This window comes from Zingiber officinale, chromosome 7A, assembly GCF_018446385.1.
Source record: "Zingiber officinale cultivar Zhangliang chromosome 7A, Zo_v1.1, whole genome shotgun sequence".
Taxonomy (NCBI): Eukaryota; Viridiplantae; Streptophyta; class Magnoliopsida; order Zingiberales; family Zingiberaceae; genus Zingiber; species Zingiber officinale.
This window is the reverse complement of record NC_055998.1, coordinates 131,942,967-131,963,920: the sequence shown is the minus strand read 5'-3', so window position 1 is coordinate 131,963,920 and position 20,954 is coordinate 131,942,967.

The following is a 20,954-nucleotide window of genomic DNA, read 5'->3' as shown; positions in this document are numbered from 1 at the left end:
ATCGTAATAACATCATAAGTTACTGTAACTAGATATATTAATTTAGAAGGTAATCTCGAAATCTGTCAGAAGCAAGATACTTGCCATTCTCTGTGATAATAACTAGAGGTCTTAGTCTTTAAGAGCAGCATGATATTGTTATGGTTCTTCATTTTCAAGTGCTCCATATTCAGGATTAGATAATAGACAGAAAATTTGAACAGATTTAGTAGCCTTACCAACCAAATTGAAAGTCCTATGCTCTTTGTGTCGCATCAATATCATCCGTCGAACGCTATGCCAATTGAACCTGCACAATCAATTCTTTTATCAACTGAAATACTAACCAACATTGAGTCACTCGTGCACAGAACCTGAGCACGCTAAAATAACAAGTATTCACGTTGATTTTCATTTGTTATGGCAAAAGGTGAATACACTCGTCTCTTGCGCCTCCATCAATTCGTCCCAAGATCAACACGGAGGAGGTAAATCACGAGGCAAATCACGGGCGGCTACTAGTCTTTGGAATAGTGACTAGCACATAAAGGAGGTATTTACCTCGACTTTACCGAGATTCGAATCCCAGACCTCATTATGGCAACACCTCATGTGCTAGCCACTTGACCCATCCGAGGGGACACGTTGATTTTCATTCGTGCATCATTGAGAAAATGAGTCTTAATTATAATTTCATGCGTTGAATTGTACCGGCCAACTGAGTAGAAATTTGTTATTAGGGACGTCAATTGACACTGATATTATGTCAATATAGGTAAACATTATCATAGTTTGAAATCTCATACCGAAACTCAATACTACTAGACACCACCGATACTTTACGCACATTCATTATTTGAGCCCAAAAGGTTTTTGATCCTGTCTGATAGTCGATGAGATGGAAAGCTGGGGATGTGGCGCTTCCGCTGACCGCTTGTAGACTCTGCTTCGCCCTGCAAAACAGATGACGTCAGTGTCGAGCTAGGGAAGGAGTCTCTGACATTGGCCCTTCGACGCTCAAGTTAGTCACCAACGACGATGTAGAAGGCGGAGCAACAACAAGAATAAACATTGTAGCGCAAATAGTGTATATCACGTACCTCCGTTGATGCTTGGTCCCCCTTTATATAGAGCTCTTGTAGCGCGCATGCACGCTTCCCCAAGCGAGCATGCTTCTCGAAGTTTCCCATGAAAAGACTTGTAAGTAAAGTGTCCCTGACACAATACCTTAACAAGCTGAGTATATCTCTGATGTGACAGGTGGAAGCTTCCGTCGTACAATCTTCCTGCTGACCATGCCTGGTGTTAGTGGCACTCACTCCCAAAAGGATGTCGAGAGATAACACAGTGGGTCTGGTGCTGGGCCGAGCGGGTTAGCCGCTCGGCCGGAACCTTGCTACACCTGTGTTGCATCCACTCGACCGGAACTTCACTGTCTATGTCGCGTCCGCTCGGCCAGGACTTTGTTACGCCTGCATCGCGTCCGCTCGGCTGGAACTTCGCTGAGTCTATGTCGCGTCTGCTCGACCATGATTCTGCATATCGTCTACCCTCCTCCGGGCATCCAACACTACTCTATTGAGCGTTGGTCATTCGGCACACCTCCCCGAGTCAAAGGTGGGGTTGGACCGAAACCTTCTTCTCCCGGTTGGCTAATGCGATTATCCTCCGTTTGGCCATATGATATCAAAACATTGACCGCCTTGACTCTGACCTCCATCGTGGCGACGGACCCCTACTGGGTGGGCCCCTCCATATTGCCACATCACATGTCTCTCCCTCAAGTCTAGTCGAAGGAGGCGCCAAGTCCGACTGGCTGGACAAATTGTCAAAGCCGTTTTTCACCCGATCAGCATATGACACTCCTTAGTTTCTGATTGGACCGACGTAACCCGACGGTCGACTATGTGACCGCTCCCTCGTGATTGAGCGAGTTAGTAGCCTTCCCTGTTGATCGGCCTATTGGAGGTTGTTGTTTGGCAATACGTCTGCATCCTTACGCTGATCAGCACAACGAACATTCATACTTAGAAACCTTTTCTCACGCTTCTTTGGGTGAGCGCACTCCAGACTTACGTCAACCATATTTCTATAAAATCGTGCAAATCCCTGCTCATGATGGCTGAGCACGCCGATGTAAAATACCGAAAATGGTGAATAACCATAAGGGAATTTTCTGGAATTTTTAAAAAAATTTTGAAAATTTTTCAAAGCTCGTATGACTTAGGTTACGGGGATAAATATTGGATCACGGAAAGTCTCTTTAGGCTATCCCATTTTAATGAGGAAAAGTTGAATTTTCATTTCCTTTTCCTCTCTTCCCCCGTTTCCTTTCCTCGACCCGCGCCTCGCTCTATTTCTGTTTCTCCTTCTCTTCCCCCAACCGACGCCCCGCCGCCGCCCTTCCCCGCGCCGTTTCTCCTTCCTCGGGTATAAGGCAATGGCCAGGGAAGCCTCGAGCCGATTCCTCTCCTCGCGTGCCCTAGCCTACGCTGTCTCCCCTCCCGATTCTATCTCCTCCTCTCGGGCTGTAGCGACGCCAGCCGATCGTCGGCCACCGGGGGCTTGAGCTCTTTCATCTTCATCACCGAGCCCCTCCCCTCTACCCTAGATAGCCAACCATGGAGCTCCGACGCCGACAGCTGCGAGCTTGATCGTCGACGCCGAGTTTCCACCTCACCTGTGCCCTAGATCGTCGGCGTGAGAAGGTGTTTGGGGATCCAAGGGTGAGCTAGCCTCAATTATCAACCTCTTTTGATTTCCATCGTGCCCTAGTTCTTAGTGCTTGCTGATCTGACATTGGCGATCATCTGCGCTGCTGCCACAGAAACCACGAGGTTCTAGCAACAGTTGTTTTCTAGCCACCAGCTTCTGATTTCTTGCTGCCATCACTGAAGAAGAGGTAATGGGAACAGGTTATTACTGGAATTTAATTGTTAATAGATTGTCTTGTGATTTCTTGATCATTCTTCTGGATCCGATCAGAGTAAGTGGTTTCCAGCAAGTTTAGGGTTCTGTGGATCTAGAATTTGTGGGGTATTTGTGTGCTCAATTCCAAACTGTGGTGTTTTTCGGTATTCCCAACGGCTGTGACTTCCGACAGTGAGTCAACAGCTGAGGATTTAAGTGAGTTTTAGAGGTAATTTCATTTCTTATTGGAGTTGATTTCGAAGGGTTAGGGTTAATGGAGCTAGCCCTAATTAACTTGTGAGTTGGATTTAATTAGAGATTAAATAATGGATTTAAACTAAGCTCGGATTAGACTCGTTTTGGAAGCTAACCGAGGTTAATGAATGAATTAGGGTTCCTGGTAAATAAGGATTTTTGGTTTAGCTGTTTTGTTTATAATAAAACTTAGCTAAACCGTACGATTTATTACAGGATTCGGATTCAGGACGAGCACTTCGACATAGAGGTTGATTAGCTCGATCTACATTGGAGGCGGGTACCTTGACTTATCTTTTAGATAATATCATGTTGATATGCTTAGTAGATTTTAACAAGTAGTAATAATTATATTTATATCTGCATTGATATGTCACTATTTGTTTCCGAGCATGTTTTGTTTGTTACCTGTTTAGCATTCATGCCCCTGTTGATTATTTATGTTATAGAGGTAGTGGCATATCATGCCATGTGATATACCAGACTAGTCATTTACCATATCTGACATGTGTACTTAGATCAGTTTATTTGATCCATTTATTTTTGGTACATGTTTTATGGAGGTAGATATGGTCATGATTTGTATGCTTAGTGTCATGCACCATCTCGCATGATTGCATGCTGAGCGATAGTCAACTCCATTATTGTTGAGCACATCGCCAGTTACATGGATCTGCATACACAACGACTCATGGGTTAGTGATTTTTATTCAGGCAGGGTGTATTGCAGCAGGTTGCTCTGTTTGACTCTGCTGGTCCGCTCATGGGTAGTGTGACGCAGCGTGGTAGCCGGCAGGGATCCCTCCTCTGGATTGTCATAGGGAGATGAGAGCATTGCGCTCCCCCACTTATGATTTGGGGTAGGGGATAAGTGTACTCCGACAGCATCCCGTCCACTCGGTCACTCATCAGGAGCAGTGACGTTAGAGTGCACGGTTGTCACAACCCTACCCACTCGGTCTCACCATTGTGTGTGAGATGACTGACTGACGTCAGAGGTGACCAGGACATGTCATTGGCATTATATGCATGATACATTTATTGTTTATGTTTGCTGCACTTTGTTTGCTGCATATTGGATGGATGCATATGATTGGCATGCATACAGGGACATGTATTTTCGGTCTGACGACCTTGTTATCCTGATAGGATGTCCTGGTGAGTATAACTTCTCCCTTATCTTCAGTTTTGCATTGTTTCATTACTTCTGAAAACTGTACGCATATTTATTACTGTTGGCTATTATTTACTACGCATGTCAACCAGATATCCGCTGAGTGTTGGACCCACCCCCACCCCCCGTTATTACCATTTCAGGTTGAGGCTGCCCGGAGGAGTTCCAGTTGCTAGTTTCCCCCTCCAGGTTGTGAGGATTTTCGTTTTGGATCTTCTCTTTGGTTTTCTTATTATGTTATTGTCTACGTTTTCAAACTTATACCTTTTGGCACTTGGATCTTGTATGATCCCTTATTATCGATGAGTTTTCGTTTGGATGTATGCTGGTAATTTAAGTTTATGGGTGTAGTTGAGTAGGATATAAGATTTGCGTTTATGGGTGTAGTTAAGTAGGATATTTGAGATGTTTTCCTTATCATTGCTTATGTTTGGTTTTTACTATTAAACTGTGTGGGTGCTTGCTTAATATTTATTGTTATTATTCTGGTCGTGTTGGCCGAGGTATATGTGGCCCTGAGGGCATTGTAGGAAGTTTTATATTGTCACCTGTACAGGGGAGATGTTGCCGAAATTTCTTCTGGCAGGGACTACCTGAGGTGTGACACCTCTATGCCTCTTTAATTGCCTTCATTAAATGTCATCCCATAGACAAGCGTCATGTGTCCCGCCTGCTGTTGTCGCACGCTTGACGTGACAGGCGAATATCTGCTGGCGATGTGACTTTGGCGCTTCGAATTTCAATGGCTCGATTTCTGCTTGGGTTTCTGCGACCTAGATCAGACAGCTCCGGTCGGCCAGACTCGAGGTTTATAAACCCGTGCTTGTCATTGCCTTCCTTTGCACACTTACATCTTTGAGTTCTCCGGTGACACTCCGTCTTTACTCCTACGCGAATTTATTCCTCTGTTGCTCTCCGGTGACATTCTGTCTTTCCTCCTACGCGATTTTCTTCCTTCGTTGCTCTCTAACGACATCCCAATAAGCTTTTCTCCCTTTCGATCACATCTTTTCGCTGCCTCCTTGCTTTTTGCGATGGCGAGTTCTTCACAGCCTCCCGTTGTCACCCCTGAGCCTTGGTATACCTCTACCGAGTCCAGGTTGTTGGACCCTGTGATTGTTTTGATGTGATCAACCAAGTTAGGTTAGGTCCTGTTTGATTTTGATCCTTATGTCTAAATGTGCAGGAGCTTAGGAGCATAGGTAGTCGAGCGGAAGACGCAGCTAGCGAGAAAGATGACACGGGAACGGAGCCGACGAGTTCGGTGCATTTGAGGGATGAAAGGGATACGGAAGAGTATACCGGTGGACAAGAAGAACGTACGCAACGTTCGAGGGACGAGAAGTCGGAGTGGAAGACTATTCGAGGAGAAGGTTAGAAATTGAGCTCGGGTGAGTCCTATTTCTGTTGGTCGTAATCACCCAAGCGAATGGAACAATGAAATATTCAAAGGAATGCTGGAACTATTTATATGCTGTAGGCAGAGGGCGCCCTCTATAAGTATGGGAGCCGCCCTCCATAAGTATGGGAGCCGCCCTCCATAAGATATGGGAGGTGCCCTCCATGCTTATTAAGGGCACCCTCGACCCAGTCTATGTAGTCGTTTGGCAGCGGATAAATCTTTATCCGTTGCCTCGCTGGAGGCTCCCTCCAAGCCCCTTGGAGGCACATTTAAGCAGTAGATAAGATTTTCCAGGGGCTATAAAAAGACCCTGTATCTAGGAAAGTCACAACAACTTTAGAACAACTATTGTAATCATTTTCTAGAGATTTTCTGAGCTTTTCAAAGAGTGTAAGAGACTTCTCCACCTACAGAGAAGGAGATATTTCTAGTAGAGCTTTACAACCGTCTTGGATTAACAACCACTTAGGTTGTAACCAAGTCAAATATGTTTGTCTCTTTTCTTTTTAATTAGTTGTTCATTTCAGTTTATTTTAATTGTGATATTGCTACTAATCTTGGTTGGAAAGAAGGGAATGATTTTATTTTTGTTTACAGACGATGCACCCTCTCATCGGCCCCGCCGCTACGCCAACACAGGTTTGACGTCGACGACGCTGAGAGCCTGACAACCACCTTTGAGTTTCCTTCCGATTACCAAGTGCTTCTTCCTTCTCCGTCCGATCGACCAAATTCTCCGCCGCCCGGCTATCTTTGTTTCTTTAGGGATCAGTTTATCGTTGGTCTACGATTTCCAATTCACCCATTCTTTTCTGCCGTATGTAAATATTTTCACATATCTTTTCATCAACTAGTGCCGAACTCCTTTCGGTTGCTGTGTGGGATGGTGATTCTGTTCCGTCTGCACGACATTCCTCTCACTCCCTGACTTTTTCATTATTTTTAGTATCCCAAATTGTCCGAGCCAAGGATTTTTCTTTTCCAAGCCTGCGTGGGCTTAGCTTTTTTGATAAAATGCCGACCTCCAACAAGCATTGGAGGGAGTACTTTTTTATCCGTTTCCCAGAGCGGTCAAACTTTCCAACCAACTGGCAACTCGAAGTGGCGAGTCAGCGTCCACTAAAATAGTACAAGAGCTGATCAGACTACCTCAATGCAGCTTCAATGTTGGCTGATCAGAAATATGACATCCACAAGTTACTGCTGGAGAGCGTCCTCTATATTTTCGGCTTGAGTCTAATCCGCACCAGACTTTCGCCCAGCCTAGGTATGCAACTTCTTCACTCCTTCCTTTGATTCTAACTGATTTCTCTTCCTTTTTGTAGCAGAAGTCATGTTATGTGCGCGTCTGGCCGGAAAGGCTAAGCTTGCGGATGCCGCGATCAATGCAACGACCGTGGATGAGTTGGAGAACCACGGTCTGCTGCCGGTCGACTCTCAAGAAGACCCATAGGGCAAGAGCGAGGGGGCTCTAGCCTTAGCGAGTGGAGGGATAGCCAGCCGAATGCCTAGCGGTGGAGCGGTTGGCGGATCACAACCTCCCCCCGAACGACTTTCGGTTATTCGGGTTGAGAGGGTGTCAGACTCGGCCTCTTCTAGAGAGCCACTGATAAGGCGCAAGAGGCGCCGAACGGAGACATCATCGCGATCCGCTTCCTCGGTGGTGCGGACCCCCACTCGAACTAGTCCATGTCATTCCGCCGAGCGGGTTGGAGCCTTGACCCCAACTCCAGCACTGGCGACTATTCCCCCTACATTATTTGATCAAACTTCATCCCTGTCCGGCCTGCCAAAGTGAACAATTTGCGTGCCACCAATTGCCTTCATGCTGCTGCCATCGAAGGTTCAAAAATCTGGCATCCGTCCAACATCCGGTAGGGTGACCTCGGCACAGTCAGCCCCGAGCTCCAGTGCCACATAATGACGGTTCTCCATCTTCTGACTGAGGAATGGAGCGAGTTGGCTGACGCTAAATCCCGAACCCCCGTGCACCAAATAATCATTCAGGGGCCGCTAGCACAGATATGGGCTAACGCCCGGGCCCGCGCAGCAGTCATTGCCCCCCGGGGCGCTCGCGGACGGTCACACCCAGATGTCCACTGGGGTAAGTATTGTATTCTTAATATATTTTCGATCGACGCTTATATTTTCGTGGTTACTCGCAGTATTGGGTAGAGAGCCTGGCCATGTGCCAAAAGTTCATTTTTTTGGGCAGGAGGTCAAGCAATTGAAGGCGGTGAGCGACGAATCATCTACTTCTCAGGAGCGGCTGGTGCAGATGGACACTCAGATGGCTCAACAAAGAGCCAACCTGGCAAAGAGCGTCGAGCTGCTAGAGGTGGAGAAAGGAAAAAATGCCGAGCAGACTACCCAAATAGCTGAGCTTAATAAACAAGCCAACACTTTTGAAGCAAAAATCCATTTGGAGAACACCAAGAAGCTCTCGGCTATTAACGATCTAGAGATCAAGAATAAAGAGGCCCGAACTCTTGTCCAAAAACTCAAAGAAGCTTAGGATTTCCTAGTTGTTGAGCAAGAGAACTGGTTTGCCGCAGAAGCTTCCCTTCAAAGCCAACTTTCTGCAAAAAATGACGAGTTGGCTATCGCGAAGGACGAGTTGGAGGTGTCCTGGGCGGCTCTAAAAACTTATCAAGATGCCGAGACTGATTGGTTTAAGGCCATGAAGAAAAACTACCTCCGCTCGGATGCCTTCAATGATCAGCTTTCCTACCGAGTGCTTCACCTCTTTAACTTGGCCATCAACGGGACGATCGATCAACTCAAAGAGGGAGGCTATCTGTCGACCGAGCAACATCATTAGTCGGGATAAACTCACCGAGTCGCTGCCTGATGATGTGCTTGATTACTTAGAGTAACTTTGTATTCATCCTGTTTTGTAATCCTCCTACAAAGGCTTAATGAATGATCGTCCATCCGGCGATCTTTTCTTATTTGTTCCCTTGCCGCCATTTGGCACCTTTCGATTTGACTCGCATTTTAGTTGCTTGTGTTGCCGCATAAAACCCTGAGCGAGATTGCGAGTTGCTTACTATGGCTTTGTGATCTTCTGATCGGTGACAAGAAGTCATAATAGAATAATCCCAAACGGTCACCGTGTTTTGAAGACTTGGAGCTTTTGAGTAGTGCGTATTCATGGTCGGTCGTTCGTCATTCTTGAGTTATAAGATTAGCGCTTGACCGATTATTGAGCCCAGGGTTTAAGGTCGTCGCTCGACCATTGGGGAAGACGAGAGTTTAAGGTCGCCGCTCGACCATTGGGGAAGACGAGAGTTTAAGGTCGCCGCTCGACCATTGGGGAAGACGAGAGTTTAAGGTCGCCACTCGACTGTTGGGGAAGACGAGGGTTTAAGGTCGCCGCTCGACTGTTGGGGAAGACGAGGGTTTAAAGTCAACACTCGACCGTTAAAGAAGATGAGGGTTTAAGATCACCGCTTAACTGTTGAGGAAGACGAGAGTTTAAGGTCACCGCTCGACCGTTAGGGGAGAGGAGGGTTTAAGGTCGCCGCTCGACCTTTGGAGAAGACGAGGGTTTAAGGTTGCCGCACGACCGTTGGGAAAGATGAGAGTTTAAGGATTCAGCTCAAGAGTGGCATACTTCGCTTTTATTCACATTTGCCCTGCACTCAGGAAGCATATACAAATACATGTATTCACTCGTGCACCTCTCATCCGGCCCTATAGGGTTGGAGATGATTCGCGCTCCACGACCGCTAGAGTTGCTTTCTGATAACCATGATTTTGCTACATTATTTTGATTCATAATGCATGTTTTTAATTATCTTTTCATAGATTGAATTCATATATACATCATATTTCATAATTGCATTTGATCTTGGATTTATTATAAATTAGCCAATGATTATGGTATTTGATGTTAATATTTGATTATTATTTTGTAGACATCAAAAGGGTCATGCACCCGATCAGATCAGACCATATTTGCGATCAAATCTAGGGCGAAACTAGGCGATCAGGCTCCAGAACAATTGTAGTCGTTCATCCACAATCAAGCAAATCTGAGTCATCCATTAAAGATCCGACCCATCTAACCTAATGAGCAGTAGATCTCAGCTGTAGATGAAGATCCAGAGGTTTTGAAGCAGATCTGAGTTCATCCAACCATTGATTAAGCCCGAAACATTCTGGACCGTCCGATCAGAGAGGGAGTTGTTTAAAACCTGAGAAGCTATAGTGTCTTCGATGGGCTCGGGCGTTCGCGATTTCCTACTGTTCCTCCTCCTTCTTCACAGCGTCGGCCTCAACTCCCATTCCACAAACTAGATTCGTGAGCTAGATTTCTTCATCGCCGGCGATCACTGAGTGTCCGGCGTCCACTGAGTGTCAGAGAGTGGCAGAGGCGTTCCCAGTCCACGAGCTCGAGTTTCTGATTCCAGTTCCGCGATCCAGCTTCGAGAGGCCTTCCCCTTATCTGAGATCTTCATTAGCCACCGGAGCTCGAGAGGCGTTCCCAGAAGCTTCGAATTTCATTCCATCTTCATTTCATCTGCTGCACTTGAGTGGATCTGATCAATCGATCAAGTGATGCAATTTTCAGAACTCGACATCAGATCTTGGTGCGATGAAAGTTCCAGCTGATCGGGAGCTCGAGAGGCGTTCCCAGAAGCTGTGACCGTAGGCTTGCACTAGCTGGAGTGCTTGATTCTTCGCCAATGATTGCTTGATGGATGTTCCCTGATTCAGCTCTGTTTCACAATAGAGAGGAGAGATTTAGATCCGGGGTTTGGATTGTGGAATGCATTTGTTTTCTTTATCTTTGAATTGTGCATGGTCTTGCTAAGATCTTTAGATCTGATTTCTTCTTTTGCAATTTCAATTTTGTTTGAGTTTCTATAATCTAAATCTTCTTGTAGCTGCTTATTAGTTTGAGATCTAAGTTCATTTTGAATTTGTAGTCTAGTTTACTGCTAACTTTTTAGTGTGGTTATTTAGTTAGTAATTCTTTGCTCAATACCATTGATCTTGTGACTGTTATCTTGCTTGAATGTTAAATGCTTACTTGAGCTTTTTATTGTTATCTCTATTCAGCATTACTTTGTTTGAGCTTGATTATTGTAGTTGGTTATGATTATGAAATGGATGCTGCTCAGTTTTTACAAGTGTGTTTGGGTAAAGGAATTTAGATTTTACTGGTATGGTAAGTTGAAGATGTGGGAATTGATTGATTTGATTTAATGATACATTAGAATCTGAATTTAATTGTTGCTCATTTGATGAGAAGGAAGTGGATCATGTTTAGATAAGATTAGTCTTCCTTTTATTCTATTCTTGATTGAATTAGTGCACTATTGAAGCCTAGATGAATTTCATTTGCAACATGAATCAAAAGGAAGTGCCTAATTGACCTTGTTTACGAGAGAATTCAATTTGAATCAATTCTAGAATTTACTCACACTCACTAGTTATCCTTGGAAAAATATGACTTGGGACTCGTTGCTACAACATTTATCTTTAGATTATGTGAGTTTTCAATCTTTATTAATTTGGAGCGCCTAGTGACATGTGAAAAAAAGCCGACACCACCTTCCTCCCTCATCCTCCAAGTAGTAGGTGTCTGAGCGGAGCTTTTCCACGACTATAAAAGGTCCCGCCCTTGGGGCTTCGAACTTGGTGACATCACCAACTGACTTTACTTTCTTCCACACGAGATCATTGATCTGGAAGGTTCTTGGGATCACCCTCCGGTTGTAGTTCTGCTTCATCCATTGCCGGTATGTCATTAGCCGAATGACTACTTTAGCCCACGTTTCGTCCACCAAGCTGAGTTCCATGAGCCTCCATTCGACGTTTCCTTCACCATAGTACTACACCCGATCAGATTCTACTCCGACCTTTACAAGGACGACTATTTCGCTGCCGTATACCAAGTGGAATGGAGTTACGCCGGTCCCCTCCTTTGGAGTCATGCGAAGGGCCCACAACACACTGGGGAGCTCGTCGACCCAACTATCTCTGGCGTGGTCGAGCCGAGTACACGGAACTCTGATACGAGCCGATGGGGGGTGCCGAATCGATATATGATGTTCTGCCAAACGAACTTAATGACCATGTGCTCGGTTATTCTTACAAGCGTCTCGACTTTCACCCACTTCGAGAAGTAGTTCACCGCGACGAGCAGAAATCTCCCCTGACTTATAGCTATGGGGAATGCCCTAATGATGTCCATTCCCCATTGGTCAAATGGGCAATATACTATGGACGCCTTCATTTCCTCGGTCGGCCAGTGCGGAAGGTTGTGATACTTTTGACAGGACAAGCAGGTGGCTACCATCTGAGCGACATCTTCTTGGAGGGTCAACCAAAAATATTGGGCTAGGAGTATCTTTCGAGCCAACGCACGGTCGCCCAGATGACATCCGTAGGAACCTTGGTGCACTTTTCGCAGAATGTATTCGGTATCTTCCGATCCAACGCACTTAAGTAAGGGTCTGGAGAATACTCTCTTATAAAGTTGGTTCCCGACCATGGTGAACCGTCCGACCCTCTTCTTCAGCAAGTGAGCTTCTTGTTGATTGACCGGTGTAACTCTCGACCGCAAGAACTCTATCAGAGTCATCCTCCAGTCGTTCGGGAAGCTTATCCCTTCCATTCGATCAATTTGTGCCACGAGCGAGACCTATTCAATTGGATGCCCTATGATGATTGGTAACAATAAACTTGCTAATTTTGCCAACTCATCCCCCGTCTGGTTTTCCGATCAGGGGATCTTTTGTATAATGACCTCCTGAAAGTTAGTCTTTAGCTTCTTGAAGGCTTCCACATAGAGCCTGAGTTGGGCATTGCTTATTTCGAACGTCCCGGATAGCTACTGAGCGACCAACTGAGAGTCTGAGTGAATGAGGACTCTAACGACTCTCACATGTCGGGTTGCCTGTAAGCTGGCTATCAATACTTCATACTCAGCTTCATTATTGGTGGTGCGGTAGTCAAGCCAAACGGAAAGCTGCACCCGGTTTTTCCATGGTGAAATGAGCAAGATGCTAATCCCGCTACCTTGTCGAGTGGATGAGCCATCAACATATATCTTCCACGTTGCTTCCGGCTCGACATTCTGGTCCTCTACGATGAAATCCACCAAGGCCTGGGCCTTGATTGTTGTTCAAAGTTGATATTGTATGTCGAATTCACTTAGCTTGGTCATCCATTTGATCAGCCTTCCCGATGCCTCGGGGTTGAGTAGGACCCGTCCCAAGGCGCTATTAGTCAACACGATGATTGAGTGTGCTAGAAAATATGAACGAAGCCTGCGAGCGGCAAGTATTAATGCATAAGCTAATTTTTCCAGACCGGTGTAGCGAGACTCTGCATCCTTCAATATATGGCTTAAAAGTATACAAGTTGTTGTTCTTGGCCGTTCTGCCTAACTAGAGTCGATCCAACCGCATGTTCGTTGGATAATAAATAGATCAGAGTGACTCACCAACAATCGGCTTAGCTAATACAAGTAAGGAGTTAAGATATTCCTTAAGCTCTTCCAATGCTCGATCACACTCGGGGTCCCACTGGAATTTTGTAGCTCGGCGAAGCACTTTGAAGAATGGCAAGCTCCGGTCGAATGAGTTGGATATGAATCTAGACAGTGCTCTGATCCGACCGGTCAGCTGTTGAGCTTCCTTCAAGCTCTAAGGCGGCGACATGTCCTGTAGTGCCTTGACCTTGCTTGGATTGACTTTAATACCCCACTCAGTGATGATGTAACCCAGGAAGTGACCACTCTTTGTGCCGAATAAACACCTACCCGGTTCAGCTTTATTCCATAAGCCCTCAGCATTCGGAAGGTTTCCTCGATATCTGCGCATAGGTCAGTAGCACGGAGAGATTTTATCAATATGTCATCGACATATACCTCCATGTTATGGTCGATTTGCCTTTGGAACACCTTGTTCATGAGTCACTGATAAGTCACACCCGCATTCTTGAGTCTGAACGACATGACGTTATAGCAGTATGTCTCGTTGGCTGTAATGAAGCTGACCTTCTCCTGATCTTCTCAGGTGAGTGACACTTGATAATACCCTTGGTATGCGTCGAGCATGCAAATTAGCTCACAACTCGCCGTTGAGTCCACCATCTGGTCTATCCTAGGTAATGAATAGAAGTCTTTTGGGCAAACCTTGTTCAAGTCACAAAAGTCGATGCAGACCCTCCATTTATTGCCCGACTTGGAGACTAGCACAACGTTAATGAGCCAGCCTGGGAATTGGACTTCCCTTATATGGCCAGCCTCCGACAACATCTCTATCTTCGCCTGGATGATTAAATTCTGTTCTACGTTGAAGTCCCTCTTTCTTTACTTTATCGGCCGAGCGTCCAGTTAGATATGAAGCTTGTGCTGAGCCACACTCGGGGAGATACCGGGAAGGTCGTGTGTCGACCAAGCCAACACATCGTGATTATTTCTAAGACATGCAACTAGTTCTGCCTTCTTCTTACCCTCCATGTCGGCGATGATAAAGGTGGTTGCTTCCGTCCGGCTTGGGTGGATTTGAACCTCCTCCTTTTCTTTGTATACCAATGTAGGAGGTTTTTCAGTGATTGCGTTTACCTCTAAGCGTGGATTCTTCCAAGCGCTTCTCTCTTCAGACTTGACCATCTCGACGTAGCATCGCCGAGCAGCCAGCTGATCGCCTTTGACTTCGTCCACCTGGTCGTCCACCAGAAATTTAATCTTTTGGTAGTATGTATACACCAACGCTCGGAATTTGTTGAGGGTCGGTCGGGACAAGATGACGTTATAGGCCGACGGTGTGTTCACCATGATGAAGTTGGAGGTCCTGGTTCTCTTCAGCGGCTCTTCTCTTAGCGATATGGCCAACCGAGCCTATCTGAGCGGTAGTACTTCATTGCCCGTAAAACCGTAGAGAGGGGTTGTCATAGGCAGCAACTCGTTTCGATCAATTTGCAATTGATCGAATGTCTTCTTGAAGATGATGTTCACTGAACTTCTTGTATCAACAAAAGTTCGGTGAATAGTGTAATTAGCAATTACCGCTCGGATGATCAACGCGTCGTCGTGAGGGATCTCCACTCCCTCTAAATCTCTGGGGCCAAAGCGAATCTCGGGCCCTTCTGTCTTCTCCTTATTACATCCCACGACGTGGATTTTCAGTCGCCGAGCATACGATTTCCTAGCTCTGTTGGAGTCGCCGCCGGTTGGCCCCTCGGCGATCATGCCTATATCTCTTTGGGCGGTGTTACTATTGTTTTCTTCTTCCCGAGCGGAGAATCTATTTTCCTCAGCCGGGACTTGGGAGGGATCAGTGTTATCCCTCTTCTAGTGCTGATGGTGTCACTCGGGCACCCTTCTTTCGTCCTCTCGCCGCCGGTAGATTGATGTCTATGTCGCCGATCGGGAGATGGAGATTGGCGGCGGTATCCTCTAGGCGTCGGTCGACTGATGATCAGTATCAGATCATAGTAGTCGCGCGTGTTGTGCATCACTGACTGGTTTGTTGGTGCAGCGGGGTCGGCAAGAGGGGAGAGGTGAATTGCCTGCAAAATAAGAATACACTCCTCAAACTTTCAACTCTAAAATTAGTAGCAATAATAAGAAAATAAAATAAAGCAGAATAACAGAAAAGAAAGAAGACTCAGCGATTTTGACTTGGTTACAACCAAGAAGGTTGTTAATCCAAGGCGGTTGGAAAGCGCACTAGAAAAGTCTCATTCTCTGAAGGCGGAGAAGCCTTTTACACACTAAAAGCTCTTACAAGTTGCTAGGAAGTTGTTACATAGTTGATTCATTAATTTCTTAGCTCCAGGGGCCTTTATATAGCTCCTGAAAATCTTATCCCGAGTGTTAAAGGCGCCTCCAAGAGGGTTGAGGGCACCTCCAAGCAGTTTGACCGGATAAAGCTCTATCCTGTTGCAAACGGTCACGAAGACTGGGTTTGACACGCCTCCAATGCCCTTGAAGGCGCCTCAGACTGGTCTGAGGTGCCTTCAAAGTGATTGAGGCGCCTCAGACTGCATGGTATAAATACTGCCTTCAACCTGCATGGTATAAATAGCTTCCAGCTTCTCTTTTTCCTCTTCTTTCGAAGCTCCGATCGCTTGGGTGATTTCAGCCAACCGAAATAGGGCTCACCCCAAACCTAATTTCCGGCATTCTCCTCGAGCAAGCTTCTGACCCGGCTTCTTGTTCCTCGAACGCCATACATGTTCTTCTCGTCCATCGGTGTATTCTTCCGTAGCTTTTTTGTCCTTCGGACGCACCGAGCCCGCCAGCTCCCTTCCCGTGTCATCCTTCTCGCTAGCTATGTCTTCCGCTCGACTTCCTGTGCTCTTAGGTTTCTGCACACTTAAACACAGAGATCAAATAACAAGTAGGACCTAACCTAACTTGGTTGATCACATCAAAACACCCACGGGGTCCAACAATTTCCCCCTTTTTGATGTGCATCAACCCAAGTTCAAGTTAGGGAAACAAAAATAGACAAACAGTAATTTATAGAAATTACTAAACTTGCAGTTCAAGCATAAGGATTGCAATAGAATTTGCAACACAAGTTAAAAATAAATTTTAAGTAAAAACATTAAAAATTCCCCCTAAACTTGTACCTATCTTTCTCCCCCTTTGATCACAGCAAAAATGGTGTATAGACATGTTCAAAATAAATTTCTAAGTATTTTGAAAAAGTTTCTAAGTATTTAAAAAATTTCTAAGTATAAAATTTTAGACATTTTTCTAAGTTTAAAAATATTTTTGAAGAATTTAAATTTTTTTAAAAAAAAAAAATTCTAAAGCATTGTTTAAGTCTAATTTTAATGCTTTATCAGAAAATTAATTACACATTTTTATTTCAATATTTTGACTTCTAGGTCGTGGCGAGGCGCTAGACCTTCTTGGTTATTGGAGCAACAACCACTTCCTTAGATAAAGCCTCATAAAAAAATTTTAATGTTTAATTTTCTCGCTGAGAGCGCTAAGTTTAAAGTTTTAATTTAGATCAAATGCTTTGATTTTTACACTATGATATTTAAATTTCCATTTTAGTTTATCATAATTACTCAAATCTAAAATAGGAAAATTTGAACATTCAGAAAATTGTAGTATCTTTTCTATTGTTAGTTTGTCAAAATCCTTTAATTGACAGGTTATTTCTTTTAACTCACTATTAGTTAATAATTTTTCTAATTGACAGGAATATTCTGATTTGCAAAAATATTTTGACAAAATATTTTGTAATTCACAAAAATCTTGCAGCAACATTTTGATTGACTTAACCAATTGATCAGGAGGTGGAGACCATACCTGACTTACCTTGTCGGTCGTTGATTGCCCCCCTGTCGAGTTGTCTTCTTTTGAAGACTCTTCCCCTTCATCGATGCTCATATGAGATGAGCTTTCTGTGTCCTCGAGATGGAATTCGACTGTTGGGGCTGACCCGACAGTTTCCTCGATCTCAGAGTCTTCTGACGGTTCAGTATCCATCAAGGAGTCGGCTTCTCTTGGTTCTTCGTGGAGCTTTAAGAACTTTTCCCAAAGTTCTTTTGCACTTTGGTAGTCGCCAACCCTATCAAGCTCTTCATATGGTAGTATGCTTAGAAGGTGAAATTTAGCCCGAGCGTTTGCCATAAACTCGTCACGTTGCTTATTGGTCCAGAGGTATTGTTCAACGTCTTCTCCATTCGTTGTCTTTGGTGTTTCATAACCAAATTTCATTATTAAAAAAATATCAAAGTCTATGTTAAGATATACCTCCATTCGTTGCTTCCAGAAAGCAAACTCTCCCTCAACTGCTGGTGGATAGATGTTACCTTCGGCCATCATTTTGTTGCTTCAGTCGGCGGTTAGTCCTTCTGAGGTTGTCAGGCTCTGATACTACATGTTGGTTCAGCGGGCCCGGCAAGAGGGGATTAGTGAATTGCCTGTAAAATAAGAATACCCTCCTCAAACTTTCAATTCTAAAATTAGCAGCAATAATAAGAAAATAAAATAAAGCAGAATAATAGAAAAGAAAGAAGACTCAACGATTTTGACTTGGTTACAACCAAGAAGGTTGTTAATCCAAGGCGGTTGGAAAGCGCACTAGAAAAGTCTCCTTCTTTGAAGGCGGAGAAGCCTTTTACACACTAAAAGCTCTTACAAGTTGCTAGGAAGTTGTTACAGAGTTGATTCATTAATTTCCTAGCTTCAGGGACTTTTATATAGCTCTTGGAAATCTTATCCCGAGTGTTAAAGGCGCCTCCAAGAGGGTTGAGGGCGTCTCCAAGCAGTTTGACCAGATAAAACTCTATCCGGTTGCAAACGGTCACGAAGACTGGGTCTGAGGAGCCTCCAATGCCCTTGAAGGTGCCTCGGACTGGTATGAGGCACCTTCAAGGTGATGGAGGCGCCTCAGACGGCATGGTATAAATATTGCCTTCAACCTACATGGTATAAATATCTTCCAGCTTCTCTTTTTCCTCTTCTTCCGAACTCCGATCGCTTGGGTGATTTCGGCCAACTGAAATAGGGCTCACCCGAACCTAATTTCCGGCCTTCTCCTCGGCAGGCTTCCAACCCGTCTTCTCGTCCCTCGAACGTCGTGCACGTTCTTCTCGTCCACCGGTGTACTCTTCCGCAGCTCTTTCGTCGTTCGGACGCACCGAGCCCGTCGGCTCCTTTCTCGTGCTGTCCTTCTCGCTAGCTACGTCTTCCGCTCGACTTCCTGCGCTCTTAAGTTCATGCACAGTTAAACACAAGGATCAAATAACAAGCAGAACCTAACCTAACTTGGTTTATCACATCAAAATACCCACAGGGTCCAACAAAGAGCATAACATTGGTGTCCATACCTTGCCTTTTGCCGCCTTCTGCCGACTGGAGGTCACATGCTACACGACATGTGTCTTGGCCTCTGGGTGTGGCCTTGCTCCCTCTGCCTTTAGACCTTTGGGCGACTGGTGGCTGTTCGACGGTCGCCACACGAGCCCGCGGTGGCTCAGATGCCGCCGCGGGCTCGATCGATTCTTCCTTTTTCCTTGCTGCTTGGGCTTCTTCCTCATTGACCTTTTTGAGTAGGTGGTCGAAGTCCCTGGGCGGTTTCTTGATGAGTGACCGGAAGAACTCTCCTTCGACAAGCCCCTGGATGAAGGCATTCATCAGCATCTCGGAAGAGACTGATGAAATGTCCATGACTACTTGGTTAAAGTGCTTGATGTACGCTCTGAGCACTTCCTTGGGCCCCTGCTTTAGGGCAAAGAGGCTGATGCTCGTCTTCTGATAGCGTCGACTGCTGGTAAAATGGTGCTGGAATGTAGTTCGGAAGTCCTTGAAGCTGCATATTGATCCGTCCGACAGTCTTCGGAACCAGCATTGTGTTGATCCGGAGAGAGTAGTGAGAAAGACTCGGCACTTCACTCCATCTGTGTACTGGTGCAGCGTGACTACGTTATCAAACTTATCCAGATGATCATCTGGATCGGTCGCTTGATTGCATTCCTCGATCGCTAGTGGGGTATAGTGTTTGGGTAGAGGGTCACACAAGATCTCTTGAGAGAACTGCAGATTAATCCATTCGGGTGAGGCGTGGATTCTGGGCGCCTTGCCTTTTCACGCATCCCGAACGGGAGCGCCATCCGAAGATGATCCTTGTTCCTGGTTCGCCTGGGCTATTTCCGAGGGGGTTTGGAACAAGGCACGATGGAAGGGGGTGGGGCGCGGGTGGCGCTTCCCCTTGCGTGCTGGTCAACCTCCTATTGTACCCCCATATGGAAACTTATTCTGCTCAGTCTTCTAGCCCCGCTCGTCCTCCTGCTGTCGACGTCGCCAACTACTGTACTTGTCGCTCGGCTAACGCCTGCTGTTCCTGCTGCTCGACCATCTTCGCCGCTAGCATGTCGAGCTCCTCCTTAGTGAGCGTCACGGTAGTGAGTCGTCTAGCGCCCTCCATCTTCTCAACTCGGATGTAGGTTAAGTTCCCACAGACGACGCCAATATGATCCTGTCCGAAAGTCGATGAGATGGAAAGCTGGGGATGTGGTGCTCTTGCCGACCGCCTGTAGATTCCGCTCCGCCCTACAAAACAGATGACATCAGTGACGAGCCAGGGAAGGGGTCCCCGACATTGGCCCTCCGACGCTCAAGTCAGTCACCGACGACGATGTAGAAGGCGAAGCAACAATAAGAATGAACACTATAGCGTAAATAGTATATATCGCGTACCTCCGTCGATACATGGCCCCCCTTTATATAGAGCTCCTATAGCGCGCGTGCACGTTTCCCCAGGCGAGCATGCTTCTCGAAGTTTCCCTTGAAAAGACTTGTCAGTAAAGTGTCTCTGACACAATACCTTAACAAGCCGAGCATATCTCTGATATGACAGTGGAAGTTTCCATCGTACGATCTTCTTATCGACCATGCCTAGTGTCAGCGACACTCACTCCCAAAAGGATGTCGAGAGATAACACAGTGGGTCTGGTGCTGGGCCGAGTGAGTTAGCCACTTGGCCAGAACCTTGTTGGCCTGTGTTGTGTCCGCTTGGCCGGAACTTCGCTGAGTCTATGCCGCGTCCGCTCGACCGAAACTTCACTGAGTCTATGCCGTGTCCGCTCGGCCAAGATTCTGCTCATCGTCTACCCTCCTCCGGGCATCCAACACTACTCCATTGAGCGTCGGTCATTCGGCACACCTCCCCGAGTCAAAGGTGGGGTTGGATCGGAACCTTCTTCTCCCGGTCGACCAATGCGATTATCCTCTATCTGGCTATATGATATCGGAATGTTGACCACCTTGACTCTGACCTCCATCTTGACAACGGATCCCTATCGGGTGGACCCCTCCATATCGCCACATCAGTTTCCAAATGCCTTAGAGCATGACTCAGTATATTTAGCAAAGTAAATCACTAGAGGGAAGCACTTGACCATTAACATTAACATATATCTAATCATTTATTTGACATAAACTCAAAGGAAAAATAAATAAATAATCAAGTAAGATAACATTAAATTTGAAACGACGTGTACAATATAATATTAAATTTGGGATGATCGATACGTCTATCAAGATAAATTAGGAAAGTGAACGTGGATTCACATCCTAATAGTTAATTTCAAACTCTAAATCTTGATTTATTATTATAGGGTTAACAATGACACTCTACTAAGGACCGATATAAACTCAAAGAAACTTCAATTGGTGGAGAAGTAGTACATAATTTGACGATCAGACCTAGGGTGTAAATAAATCGAATCAAGTCAAATATCCAG